The sequence below is a fragment of the Amphibalanus amphitrite genome, unplaced genomic scaffold, assembly GCF_019059575.1.
Source record: "Amphibalanus amphitrite isolate SeventyFive unplaced genomic scaffold, NRLGWU_Aamphi_draft 000348F_arrow, whole genome shotgun sequence".
NCBI classification, from domain to species: domain Eukaryota; kingdom Metazoa; phylum Arthropoda; class Thecostraca; order Balanomorpha; family Balanidae; genus Amphibalanus; species Amphibalanus amphitrite.
In genome coordinates this window covers 426,400-440,503 of record NW_024881843.1, presented here as the reverse complement: position 1 = coordinate 440,503, position 14,104 = coordinate 426,400, and the positions used below count along the sequence as shown (strand labels likewise).

Genomic DNA, 14,104 nt, shown 5'->3' with positions numbered 1-14,104 from the left:
AGTCTGTTGATGTTTCCATGGAAATTGGAAACCCAATGCACCGGTGCGCGCAACGCACCCTGTCCAAGCAAAATTTTACCATCGATGACCTCTGGTGACATGTCCTCTGGCTCTGACCCGATCTAATATTGGCTGAAGTATTTTTTCTTCTTCTTTTTGCTACTTTTGACGCCACTTCGGATAGGTACCACTTAAATGCTCAAAGCTGAGTTATAAGAATGATGCTCAATTCCCATTTCCCCTCCAACAGGGCGTGAGAGTCTAGGCATACCTGTGGGGCACGGGCTAACAATGACTATCTCATAATCATTGTGGCCATGAACTTCTACTGCCATTCTTTAACACCGGTTTCGCTGTGCTGAGCGGTGGCCGTCCTGTTTGTTTGTTGGATTCTACAGCTGGCTCGCGGAAAGCGTTACCGGCCGCCCGTCCACCGCCCGCGGGCCGGACCGAGCGGTCCCGCTGACCCTACCTGACCTGAGTCCGGCGCGATATGGGACAGGCAGACGGGGGTTCGGCTCAGCGGAGGCAGCGCCCACTGGTGCTGGGGACCTTTTTAATAGACCTACTGTATGTACACCTTGGAGCCGGGCGCCGCGCGGTCTCCACCAGTCACGTCACGCTAATGCTCAGCGACCGGCCCATTGGAAATTGCGGGATGATTCTACCTCTCTTATACGGCCTTGAACTGACCCACTCGCCGGGCGCCGCGACCTGACCCGTGTCGCTGCCGCGGCCTGCGCAATAGAGTCGGGGCTGGAATCCGGGGGTTCGGCCGGCCGGCCGCTTCTGGAGCGGGGGACTTTTTAGTAGACCTACTGTACATTTTACCAAGTGACGGACGCGAATTTCAACAAGCTCTCAGAGATCACGTATGATGGTGAAGGACAAGGCCCTAAAACATGAGTTGGACGAAGTTTTCTACCAAAAATGTACTAGAATAGCGCACGAGTCCAAGCTATATCCGTTGTTTCTTTACAAATATGTCGCAAACAAGCGTTTTCTGTATCAATTAATATTTTGAAGGTATTCAACCAGTTCCTATAAATTCCATAAGCAAACACTCATTTTTTTATACAACAGCCTGGCTTTTACAGTGCAACTCTAGGTGAATAATCAAGTACAGTCCACAGAAGAAGTAATGTGGGGTTTCAGTCATGGGTATGCTCTGCTTCTGAAGCTTAGGAACGATTAGCCAGACTACAATGAAACTTTGAATGTAGCTTATATGTATCGTCACCCTTGCAGCTGCGCTGCAACGTTAGCTATTGACATCTTCTTTTCGATCACTCCGCATTAAACAATCGCCAGTCAAAGCCAACCGTTGAGATTGGTAAAACCCTACATTACACTGTAAAAAATATTGACTAACCCCTCGTCAAATGATTCTCAACGCTAAATGTCGGGGGTACAGACTAGTTTTGCATCCTACTTTTGACACACGCTGCGAGCCCCTGGCTTGTTTTGTGTTCGTCAGATGACAGTTACCAGGTGTCGGTTAGTTTTTACCACGTCCCAAAAATAGCTGGAGCGTTTCTGCCTTGTTTTGGAAGCAGGTCCTCGTTGATCCTGTGTGTGATAACAAAGTACCTAGTAACAATAATAACGAAAAACAATGTCAAAACGAGGGCGGCTTGTTTAGTGACGATGTTCAAAAGAAGCATCGTCTTGTTCCTACTTAACGAATGAAGCTCAAACTAGGTCAAAACTAACGTATTGCTATACATTTGAACCCCACGACGAGCCCATTGTTAGTTCAAAAACTAGCTCATACCTGGTGCTGGTAACCTTACAAGCCCTAATTAGGGCATAATTAGGGCCCTAATTAATATGGGTTAATTAGGGGCCCAACTAGGCCCTAATCAACCCATAGTCAGATGACCAGCAGATCCTACGCCGCCCAATCCAGTCATCGAATTTGCCAGCGAATTCGTTTGAAGACCATCATATTCTTAAATATCGGTGGTCTTCAAACGAAATCCCTTACCGGTTTGATGACGAATTCATCCGGCCCATTCCAAAAACGCTCAAGATAAAATGAAAGTGTATTTCTGAAATACCTAATGTGCTTTCTTGCAATGCACCTTTCGTATATCAAGCGAACCTTTCACTTCCAGCGCCCGTTTAGTTATCAATCGAATCAGAAGCATGCACATATCGATAGATCTGAACCTAAGAACACAGAAGACATTTTGTAGAGTACCTGTCTGAGCCTATGCAGTGGAGCCCGTGAGCCGCCCATGACCGCAGCTGCCTCATGAACTTGATGATAGGTCTGAACTAGAGATGTCAATCGCATACCAACTTTTTGGTATACCGATACCAAACCGATACCAACTCGGTATTTGGTATTTCAATCCTAATGTGTTTGGTATATCGTTGAGAGCTGCTGCGAGGAGCATGATAGTGACGAGTGCATTGCTACGGCTTGTTCCGCACCCTTCACAGATTATACTATGACAAAACTACCCCTAGTATTTTGATCATCCTGAGGCTGGCTTTCACCTAATAATTTGATGAGGGTCTTCCTCGTTTCGGATTGAGGCGAAAACAAACGTCAAACAACCTTGATAGTTAATTCAGCACTTCAAAACAAAGGTACACCTAGCGTATCATTACAATACCGGATCATAACGATCTGGATAGTTCTCAGCCTGTAAGCTAACTAAGCGGTAACTAGTCAAGTGGTAGGTACCGGAAGCATTGACAACCTGGTGACTGTTTCGAGACCCTTGTTTTGACACATAGCTCGTCAATATTTTTTACAGTGTACTTTAGCGGTGGGCTGTACCTACTAAATTTTCCAGATGTGACACATATTGCGCACTTCACACAAATATGTTGCTAGGGCTTTGCTAAGGGCTCTTTCGCACGTTTTCCTGCTGGGGCATTCCACGATAGATCGACCAAAGCCGTACACCCTCATGTTTTATTTTTTGCTTAAAATTGGTCTAATGGGTTGTGATGGGCGGGGAAGCCAGCTGTGCCAAGGATTTTTTTCTTCTAACAACGGTTTCCGAGATATAGCCTCAGGCAATTCCTGGAGGTCACGCTGCAACCCTATGTTTGGCGGCTTATAACTCAGAAACTATTGGTTTTCTATGGTAAAAACTTTATATGGTTCAACTCGCAATCAACCAACAAACGTTTTGGCTATCTCGGATTTTCGATTTTTGAAAATTTTGATCACGTGACATCTTGACCTTTTTTTTCGAAGAGTGACCTTGATATTTTCCCAACGGAAAGTCGTAATTATGTCTGATGACGATTAAAGCCTTATCAATTGTCATTCATATGCGCAAATAAAAAAGTGGCTTTCGGCCTGCGTTGACCTCAGATCAGGTCATTTTTATGACCTGTCCATTATTACGAGCGGGAGTGACGCGATATCTCGAGAATAAAGCAAGATAGCGACAAGCGGTAAACGGTACAGGATTCACACGGATAAGGTCTACAATTTTCACGGAGGTCATTTTCAGGTCAGGTCAAAGATGACGTCACAGGGGTAAAAAGGAAGTCAAAATAGTTTTGGCTGTACCTTTTGATCTATTAAAGAAAGAGACGTGGAACAGGCACCATTGTGTTTGCTTTCGCCTAGCGCCAGTTCGTTTTGAATTTCAATACCGATGACCTGAGGTCAGGTCAATTTCTTGAACACCCCATTATAAGTCAATTGGGGAAAAATCAGCTCCCTTGTTTTTACACTAAAACGCGTCGGAATTGCCTAATATACCATGAGTTACTTCATATACGACTAACTTTGACTACCTTGAGACCTTTTTTGCTCTTGGTCAACTGTGACGTTGCTCTTGGGTCATGTGACGTCATTATAGGTCACCAAATGTTTTTTTTGCTAATAACTCCTTACAGGTTTGAGATACAGCCGCGCAGATAGGCTCATTGTGTTCAGCTCGTCAAGGCCCATCGAATGATATATATGATGACCTTAAGGTCACGTGACCTAAGGTCAACTTTTGACCTTGGCCTTTCGAGGTCAACATACACATATTTCGATGCGGATCGACGAGAGGATCACGATGGTGCTATTAGTTTGTTGCTAGCTGGGATACTTTGAAAGTTATTCGAGAAAAACTTCATATATATGTAGTGCCGCCATTTATACTTTCTTTTTACCCCTATGACGTCATCTTTGACCTGACCTGAAAATGACCTGAGTAAAAATTGTAGACCTTATCCATGTGTACTTTGTGCCGTTTACCCCTTGTCGCTATCTTGCTTTGTTCTCGAGATCTCGCTGTCGCTCCCGCTCGTAATAATGGGAAGGTCATAAAAATGATCTGACCTGAGGTCAACGCAGGCCGAAAGCCACTTCTTTATTATCGCATATCAATGACAATTGATAAGGCTTTAATCGTCATCAGACAAAATTGCGACTTTCAGTTGGGATAATATCAAGGTCACTCTTCGAAAAGAAGGTCAAGATGTCACGTGATCAAAATTTTCAAAAATCGAAAATCCGAGATAGCCAAAACGTTTGTTGGTTGATTGCGAGTTGAACCATATAAAGTTTTTACCATAGAAAACCAATAATTTCTGAGTTATAAGCCGCCAAACATAGGGTTGCAGTGTGACCTCCAGGAACTGCCCGAGGCTATATCTCGGAAACCGTTGTTCGAAGAAAAAAATCCTTGCCACAGCTGGGTTCCCCGCCCATCACAACCCATTAGACCAATTTTAAGCAAAAAAAAATATGAGGGTGTAAATTTTATTTATTTTTGGTCGATCTATCGTGGAATGCCCCTGCTTGGTTTTTGTTATGAAGTGAGGAAAGACAGATGGACAGGTTTTTTTATTTTTTTCTTGGTTTTCTATGACCGTCTCAATTATATATCATAACATACTTTTCTTGCTTTGGTATCCGAGGCTTTTTCAAAAACTGGTCAATAGGCTTGGAAATAAAAGGGCGAACAAGCCACAGGCCTACATACAAGTCGACTGATAATAAAATAAAAGATAGAAGTGTTTTCCATTAGAAATTTAATGCGATGTGATGGACCATGAAGCAACAAAGGAACAGGCGCAAGAACCACCAATAAGAACCAAGAACCAGCAAACGCCATGCAATCAAGAGCAGCCACGGTAACGTTTGAATAGCTTTCAGAAAACCGTGGAAGACGCCAGACAGTGAGCAATCAGGAGATCCGTCTTAGAAGACCCGTAGTCACTTGAAAACAAGAGCCGCCAGGAAAATCAGTAGATTCTTCAATGGCAACACATTTCAACAACTATCTAGCAATGATTTGCACCAGCGAGGCACTATCATTGTGTTGCGTACCTATCTGCATCATTCACTGCTAAAAAATTGTCAATAAATAAAAACAAACCAATAATGCGTCTTTTTGTACTGAAAGCAATTCCGAATGAATAATAGAAGGTACCAATTGCCATTTATTCATTCAACACATTGGCAATTCAGGGCAACGAGGCAGCACCCTAATTGCATGGTACTGCGGATCGTCGATGGGTTTCTTGATGACTCCGACTCTGACTCAGAACTTTCAAAAATCAACTCTGACTTTGATTTCAAAATGTCGGCTCTGACCGACTTCGAGCCCTAGCAGGTCTGCGGAGGCAATGGATTTTTGGTGACCCGACTCTGACTCTGGCTTTCAAAATCGACTCTTGACTCTGACTCTGGTCAGAACTGTCGACTCCGACCGACTACAACTCCGACTATGGAACCCTGGCAGGTCTGCGGAGGGGATAGAATTTAGATGACTGACTCAGACTCAAGCTTTCAAAATCGACTGACTCCGACTCGACGACTCAGGTCAGAGCTGTCAACCCCGACCGACTTCATGACTCCGACTCCGGAGCCCTACTGCAAGCTATCACGCCAGGGAGCTGCAAATCGTAAGTTCCGTGGCGGTTTATGGCATTAAAGTCGATAATGCATCTAAATCGCACTATGAAACACCCTTATTGGCTGCAAGAACCGCGAAAGTTAGCGCATCACCACTGAAAAACGTGACAGGTTATCGATTAATTGGCCCTGGATTTGGATAAATAACATGTTGATGATCTTATAAGCACACATTCTCATCTACCTCAAGGTTGTCCTTCAACCGGCTCTAAACTATGGCAACTTTCCCTATCTTCAACATGTAAATGCCCTCGGGCGTCCTCGTGGTGACGTAGGCACGGGAGTGCCAGGTTGGTAGGAACTAGACTTCGACGCCCCCTGAGTGGGAAGCGCCCCTCTGTTCAGTTACTAACTGCACAGAAGGACGTCTCCCACTGGATATGGAAGGTTGCGGCGTTAACGACTTACCTTTTTGTTCCTTTACTCGTTCGTCAGGGGGAGAGACACTTACCAGGGCATCCTCCTTGACGATCCTTTGCTGTATTCCAAATTAACCCCATTTCCAACTCCCTCAGTGTAGCGTCTATATAATGCATGATTTCAAGCTTTTACGATTAGACCAAGGCCCTATATACCAGGTAGGGTCGTCCGCCGATTCTACCTGATCGTGACGTCAGCTCGTGACGTCATCTGGGGGCAAGTCTTGAAGTCCCGTTTAAGTCCTATGCAAATGGGCGATTTTCGAAGCGCTGTAGAACAAACTCTGCTAAAGCTAGCACAAAACTAAGTGCATCATCGGAAAGCCGAGACATTTTTCTTCGAATTATCTTAGAAGCGTTTTTCACTAAACCCATTAGTTTTTCCAAAAATGCGTAAAAAAGCCCCCATGCCTCCGCAGCCTCCCTTCCGCCGGCCGCCACGCCGCCGCGGTAGTGGTTAGGATGCTTGCGTCGTAATCCAAAGATCGTGCGTTCGAATCTAGGCGCGGGTCGTACTTAAATCGAAATTGCAAGCAGAATATGTGTTTTTTCTTGATAAATCACTTATATTACAGCTAACCGTTCCTAAAACTATCGATAACAATTGACTGAAACCCAAAATATAGAATACATTCTAATAAAACAAATTCAAAAATGGCGGCCGTTGCGCCAGGCTCCGCCCCCGACTCCGCCCCTTCGTGTGACGTCATCTGTGCACTTGGACACACAGGGAGATAGGGGACGACATGGGCCTGGATTAGACACTGTAATTTCATGTACGTTTTTTCGGCTACTAGTCGTTTAGGTCACTTTCTGGTGGAGGTCAGGTCAAGGTCAGGTCAAAGAAGCTCAAATTTCAAAGTTGATAGTGTTGCATAAAATGGGTATTGATTCGATAGCAGTAAACAATAAACGACTAGTAGCCGGAAAAACGTACATCGAATAGCAGTCTATATGTCCGCCAGTGACCGACCAGCCTCGCAAAAAAAAAAACAACAACAAATAAAAGTCTTGCAGCTGAGCCCCGCTACAATTGCAAGGCCTGTTTATAGGGGCGTAGTCGAAAATAAAGCCGTCTGTGCTGCATAAGCTGGTTGCCAGCACGCCAAATTGCGTTCGTGTGTAAATCCCTGTTCATATTTATAAGAAAAAAAGTTGATGCTCAGCCCGCGCACCGACGAGGGGGGGGCGGATATCCGCTCCCCCCGAGGTTTTTCGTAGATAGCGGGAAAACTGCGGCGCGTAGCTTCGCGGAATTTGGTACGACTATTCTCTTATCAATTTACACATGGTATGCAAGTTTGAACCTCCTAACTTCTAAGGTCAGGTCACCAGGTCACTTTGAATGACCCAACCTCAAGTCACTTTTTTGCAATTTTGTCGCCGTGCCAGAGCTACAGTAGATGTCGGAGGCCTTTGAAAGCCGCAGGATGCTATAAGGTCATTAGTAGCTACAATTTGTCTATCTCGGAATTTTGATATCGATGACCTAAGGTCAGGTCAATTTCTCGACCTCCCCATTATAAGTCAATGGGGGGGGGGGGGAAATCAACTCCCTGTTTTTACCACTAAAACGGGTTGGAATGGCCCCATAAACCATACATGACTTCATATACGATCAACCTTCACTACCTTGAGGTCTGTTTTGCTGTTGGGCAGCTGTAAGGTCATGTGACGTCATCAAAGGTCACCAAAGGTTTTTTGCCAATAACTCCGTACAGGAACAAGATACAGCCGCACGGATGTTCTCATTGTGTTCAGCTCGTCAAGGCGCATCAAATGACAGGTCGCGATGACCTCGCGGTTACGTGACCTGAGGTCAACCTTTGACCTTGACCTTTCGAGGTCAACATATTTATATATATCATTCGATGCGGATTGACAAGAGGATCACGATGATGCCCTTAGTTTGTTCCTATCTTGACTAGTTCGAAAGCTATTCGAGAAAAACTCCATATCTAGCGCCGGCATTTTGAAAGGGGGGCAAAAGATATGTTGGTCACCCCATCAGCGCCAAGAGGGGCATGGCCCCAGTATGCCCCCCCCCCCTGGATTGGCCCTTGAATTATACATGAGAAGAGACGCGACGACATCCCCGTGTAATGTCCAGGGGTTACGTGGGACAAGTGTGGCCAACTGGCTGCGCTGCAGATCGGGTATATTCAAAGAGGCCCGTGCTCATGGTGTCGAAAAGAGCCCAAGGGTTGTAACCTACTGGTCTAGCAGCCTAACCATGGGTGAAACTTTGACATCACCATTGGGGTCCCAAACGTCCAAGGGGGCCTCCATTTAGTGGGGGCCTCCAAGCAATTAGGGGCCTCCAATTGCGGAAGCGGTAATTTACGAACCACGTCAGGGCCTCCTCTAAGAAATTTTCACTAGGGGACCAGAGGCTCAGAAGCCAAACCTAGGGTACCCCCAAATCCAGTTTTCTCATTGGATTTAGGCCACTTATTTTTCGTCACAGCCCGGATGCCATGATTTTTTATTAATATTAATAAAGAAATGGTAGGTCACCTGACCGTACTCATGGATCCAGGCCAGCAGGATGACATTGTATGTAAATATCCCCCGCGTCAACCGAAATCGACGAAAATTTCTGGCTTTTTCACTTTCGACAATAAAACAAAAAGCCTTTATTATAAAAAAAGAATTTAACGGCACAGCATTGCGCAAGGAATCTAACCGACCCCAGAAAGTGTGAGGGTTAACCCTCGCATGTGTAGGGGGGGGTCGGATGGACCCCCCCCCCCATGGTTTTTCGCGTATAACTCGCGTAAAAAGCGGCCGATCGCGACGAAACTTTCAGTACCCTCGCATTGATCAATTTGACACCTACCCTGAAAATTTCATGACCCTGACCCAAATGACCTTTGACCTGTGACCTCTTTTCCGAGACCATGTTTGGCCGGAATCGCGATTTCGCGTATGTCGGCTCGCACTAGCCGCGTGTTTGCAAGCTTTTCGTGGTTTCAAACGTTCAAACATGTGATTTGATGTTACTCCCGTGTGTGTCAAGGTCACCTGAAGGTTAGGTCAGGTCATTGACCTTTGGTGACCTCGGGTGACCTCGGGTCACTTTTTCGAGTTTTACATGTTTCTAGGCTAGTTTTTGGAGCTGAATTCGAATTTAGCAACCATTTGAACATTTACGAAGTAGTTTTGGTGACTTCGTAACATGTTACGAAGCTGTCAGAGGCGGTTGACACGTACTACGAATACCCGTCACGACGCCTACTGGTTGACCTGACCTGACCTGACCCGACCTGGTCTAAATGCTTCAAGACATCATCTGTGATCAAAACTAACACGATATTCGTGATCAGCACCCCGAAAAACCCCTTAGCAGCCACACTTTACGACTTTCTAACAGGTCCCGATTTTCCCGACTTTGGGTCATTGACCTGACCTGGAAGGTCAACCAATGACCTAGGACCTTAAAATTGGGTATCATCGGCTTCCTCTCGTCACGGGCAACACGCTCGTTTTTTCCGCGAAGCTCTAGCTCGATCAGGGGCCAAACGGCAAGGGGGGGTCCAACCGACCCCCCCCCCCCTACACATTAGAAGCTGGCAAACGCCGCACACATGCGAGGGTTAACCCTAGCCCGCACCAGGGGGAGGGTTGCCACCCCCAAGTTAGTTTTTCTGCTCTACACTGAACATTTTTTTAAGCTAGAAATCTGATTTTTGGATAGCTGCTTTTCTATCTTTTCTCAGCGTCCATTGAAAATTTCAAGTTTCTGTGGCTTTTGGGTTTGGAGATATGATCTTGTTCTTCAGGTCGTGTCATGACCTAAATGACGGATACCCAATATCTTGCGTTGGCTATTGGCCTTGTGAGCTTTTGAGGCACCTTGATGTCGTTTTTTTTTTGTTGCCAATCTTACCTCCCACCTATCATTGAACATGTTGTTCTGCCGTCTGCGATGTACAGATGTCAGGGTCAGGGTACATCAGTACATACACAGACATACACACACATACAAACACATATCATTGACCTTGACCTAACTTGACGTGAAATGACCACAGCCAGCAAATTAGTCGGATGGTGTGACAAAGAGCTGTTCTACCTGGCTTGGCACCAATACGGCAGCGTCATCGGTATATGATGGGTTGGCCCGCTGCTTGTGTAGGTATTTTATTCGACATCACCACAATTTATTCAAACAAAATTTTAAGCTTCGCAGTCAAGAGCAACATATTCTTTGGGAAGAGACGAATCCAATGATACCAAATTTTACCTCATCAGGCAGTCATTGACCTTCCAGGTCAGGTCAAACTAAATAACGTTGCTGTTTGGGGTCACCGTTGCCCGTTGGAATATCACGTGCGCTGCTCATCATATACCGATGACGCTGCCGTATTGTGGTGCCAAGCCAGCTAGAACCTCTTTGTCACACTATCCGACTAGGTTTTTGCTGGCTGTGGTCATTTCAGGTCAAGTAAGGTCAAGGTCAATGATATGTGTTTGTATGTGTATGTGTGTCTGTGTGTATACTGATGTGTGCACCGATTATGAATGTGTCCCTATAGCATGAGATCATGAACTGAGAAGCTTTTACCAAATATACAGTCAAAGAAACTTCACGAAAGTAAATTCAGCTCGCCTAAAACGCAAAATTTTTAGATGACCTAGGCTGACCTTGACCTTGACCCTAGCGTCTCTACATCATCGAACGACATGTTTGATGTTCCATGATAGGTGGGAGGTAAGACTGGCAAAAAAGGCCGAAATCAAGGTGTCAAAAGCTCATAAGACCCATATCCAACGCAAGATATTGGGTATTTGTCACTTGGGTTATGACATCACCTGAAGAATAAGGTCATATCTCCGAAACCAAAACCACAGAAACTTGGAATTTTCAATGGACGCTAAGAAAGGATAGAGAAGCAGCTATAGCTATACGAAACATCCGGCTTCTAGCAATCAAAATGTTGAGTGCAGAACAGAAAAAACCCTGGGGGGTGGCAACCACTGCCCCCCATGTGCGGGCGAGGATTAAATAATTTGAATATCAGGAAAACAATTTATTCAAACAGGTATTCCAACAGAGTTCCGCTTTTTTATAGGTGACCTCGGATTTGTGTACCTAGCCTCTAAGTTGCCCGGGGGGCCTCTTATTTGTAGGTACATACAGTACAAAGAGCCTCCTACTTCGACTACTTGCACAGAGAGCCTCCTTTTTGTACATACAGCTAAGCTTCTACAGGTCGAGCGCCGGCCTCCTATTTGTACGTACAGAGAGCCACCTACTGTTACAGAGGGCCTCCTATTTGTCTAGGGGGCCTCCTATAGGTTAATGGCGCCTCCTATTTGTCCAAGTGGCCTCCTATTCGTCTAGGGGGCCTCATATTTGTCCAGGAGGCCTCCTGTTTGTCCAGAAGGTCCCCTATTTATCCAGGGGGCTTCTATTTTCCAGGGGGCCTCCTCTTTATCCAGGGGGCTTCCTACGTGTTCAGGGGCCTCCTATTTGTCCAGGGGCCTCCTATTTATCCAGGGGTCTTCTATTCGACCAGGGGTCTCATAATTGTGCAGGGGCCTCTTATTTCTCCAGGGTTCTCCTACTTGGGCCTCCTTTTTTGAAGGGCCTCCTTTTTGTTAAGGGAGCCTTCTAATTGTTCAGGGGCCTCCTATTCGTACAGAGGGCCCTTAGCTCCTACTTGTCCATGGGGGCTCCTATTTGTGCAAGAGGCCCCCCTATTTGTACAGGGGGCCTCCTATTTGTCCAGGGGGCCTCCTATTTGTCCAAGCGGCTGTTATTTTCCTAGGCAGTGTCCTAGGATCTGAAAGTTTGGGTGAAACTTGACACCCTAACCATAATAATTTTCCACTCCTTTTGAGGAAAAATACAGATATTTTTCACTCTTTCGTGTTTAGCGAAACCAGTAACGTTCTAATAAAGTGACAGATTGTTAAATTTTGCCAACAATTTTGAGACATTTTCAGTGAAATTCCTCCTCACTCGTTCATACAAGTTGTATTTCCCACTCTTTCAGTGAATTTTCACTTTTATTTTTCCACTCCGCACCCTGGCCCAAAATCAATCCTAGGACACTGTTCCTAGGGGGCCTCCTATTTGCCAAAGAACCCTCCTATTTGTCCAGCGTGCCTCCTACTTGTTCAGGGGGCCTCCTATTTGTCCAGGGGGCCTCCTATTGGTTAAAGTAGCCTCCTATTTATCCAGCTATTTATCCAGAGGGCTCCTATTCTTAGGGGGCCTCCTCTTTATCCAGGGGGCCTCCTTCTTGTTCAGAGGGCCTCCTATTTATCCAGGGGCCTTCTATTCGTCCAGGGGGCCTCCTATTTGTCCAGGGGGCCTCCTAATTGTCCAGGGGGCCTCCTTTTGTGAAAGGGGCCTCCTATTTGTCCAGGGGGCTCCTAATTGTCCAGGGGGCCTCCTTTTGTGTAAGGGGCCTCCTGTTTGTCTAGGTCTAGGGCCTCCTATTTGTCCAGGCCCAGGGGGCCTACTATTCGTACAGAGGGGCCTCCTATGTCCAATACTTGTCCATGGGGCCTCCTACTTGTTTAGGGGGCCTCCTATTTGTCCAGGGAGCCTCCCATTTGTCCAACAGGGCCTCCGATTTGTCCAAGGGGCCTCCTATTTATACAGAGAACCTTCTATATGAACATCGGACCTCCGTTTGTAAAGTAGCTGGTGCGTCTCGGGGGGCCTCCACTATTGGGGTCCCAAAATGACAATTGGGGTCCCAAATGTTCGCACTGGGGTCCCACATGGGACCTTGAAAGTATACGTTACACCCATGAACCTAACCATAGGCGGCGGAATGGGGGACGCAAGGTGATCTTGATCTTGGCCTTGATATTGATCATCCCTTTGATCTTGGCATTTTAACATTAGCCCTATGGGCGTTACACGGAAAGAATGGAACCAAAAGTCGGCAGTGACCCCCTTTATTGAAGGCGTTCCGCCGCCACTGAACCTAACCCGACCAAACCAAACCTAACCTAAGCTTACCTAAAATAACCTTAACTCCCCTTGGCCTCTTTTAGACATGAACACTGGTTTGTTTGAATATACTCTATCTGCGGCCAGTTGGCTACACTTGGACCATGTAATCACTGGACATTATGAACTATGGCCCATTTAAAGGGACTATCCCACCTTCAAAAAAGTACCATTTAGGATTCGGAAATGTTACTTATGATATTGTGACGAATTCTGCAAGTTCTTACGCGTTTTCATTGTATACTTTTTGAGATATTGCGACTTTTATATTTCATCGTGACGTCATTTAGATCGGATCTGTGACGTAATGAAGGATTTACTTAATGTCAATGTGGGGGAAATTTGGCAGCAAATATAGGTATTTGCTCTCAAATATGACGCGGCTCATACAATAACAAGTGTCTCTGATTAGCTTATTCGTAAATCAAGTGAAACGTCACATGCGTGACAGGCGTTCAAAATGCAAATGACGTCATCAAATGGCCGTTAATAGTTAAGAGATAGGGCCTTAGCTAAGGCCCACTTTTCAAATGAAGGGAACGAATTATGAGGATATTGCGACCAGGATATACGAGTATAGTGGTTTCTGAACCTGGCCGCCAACTTGGCTATCTCAACTCAGAACTAATGCAAAGGTGGGACAGTCCCTCTAAGGCACTGGCCATTTCGACAATGGGCATATCGTACCCTGGGCATTATGAATCATGGCCAGAATAAATGCTCCCCTACAGGACCAGGCTATACACCACCCACCAGCTGGTGTATAACCATCGGCTGATTGTCTGGCCAGTTCTATGGGCAGTGCTGGGCAGCTCCAAGGCCCTATAT

At 45.8% G+C, this 14,104-nt stretch overlaps 1 protein-coding gene across 5 annotated transcripts in view; it reads left to right on the top strand.

Annotated features, from left to right (window-relative positions):
* Positions 1–14,104, top strand: part of LOC122389206 (endoplasmic reticulum aminopeptidase 1-like) — a 415,829-nt gene that overhangs the window by 108,823 nt on the left and 292,902 nt on the right. The gene's annotated exons all lie outside the window — the stretch shown is intronic.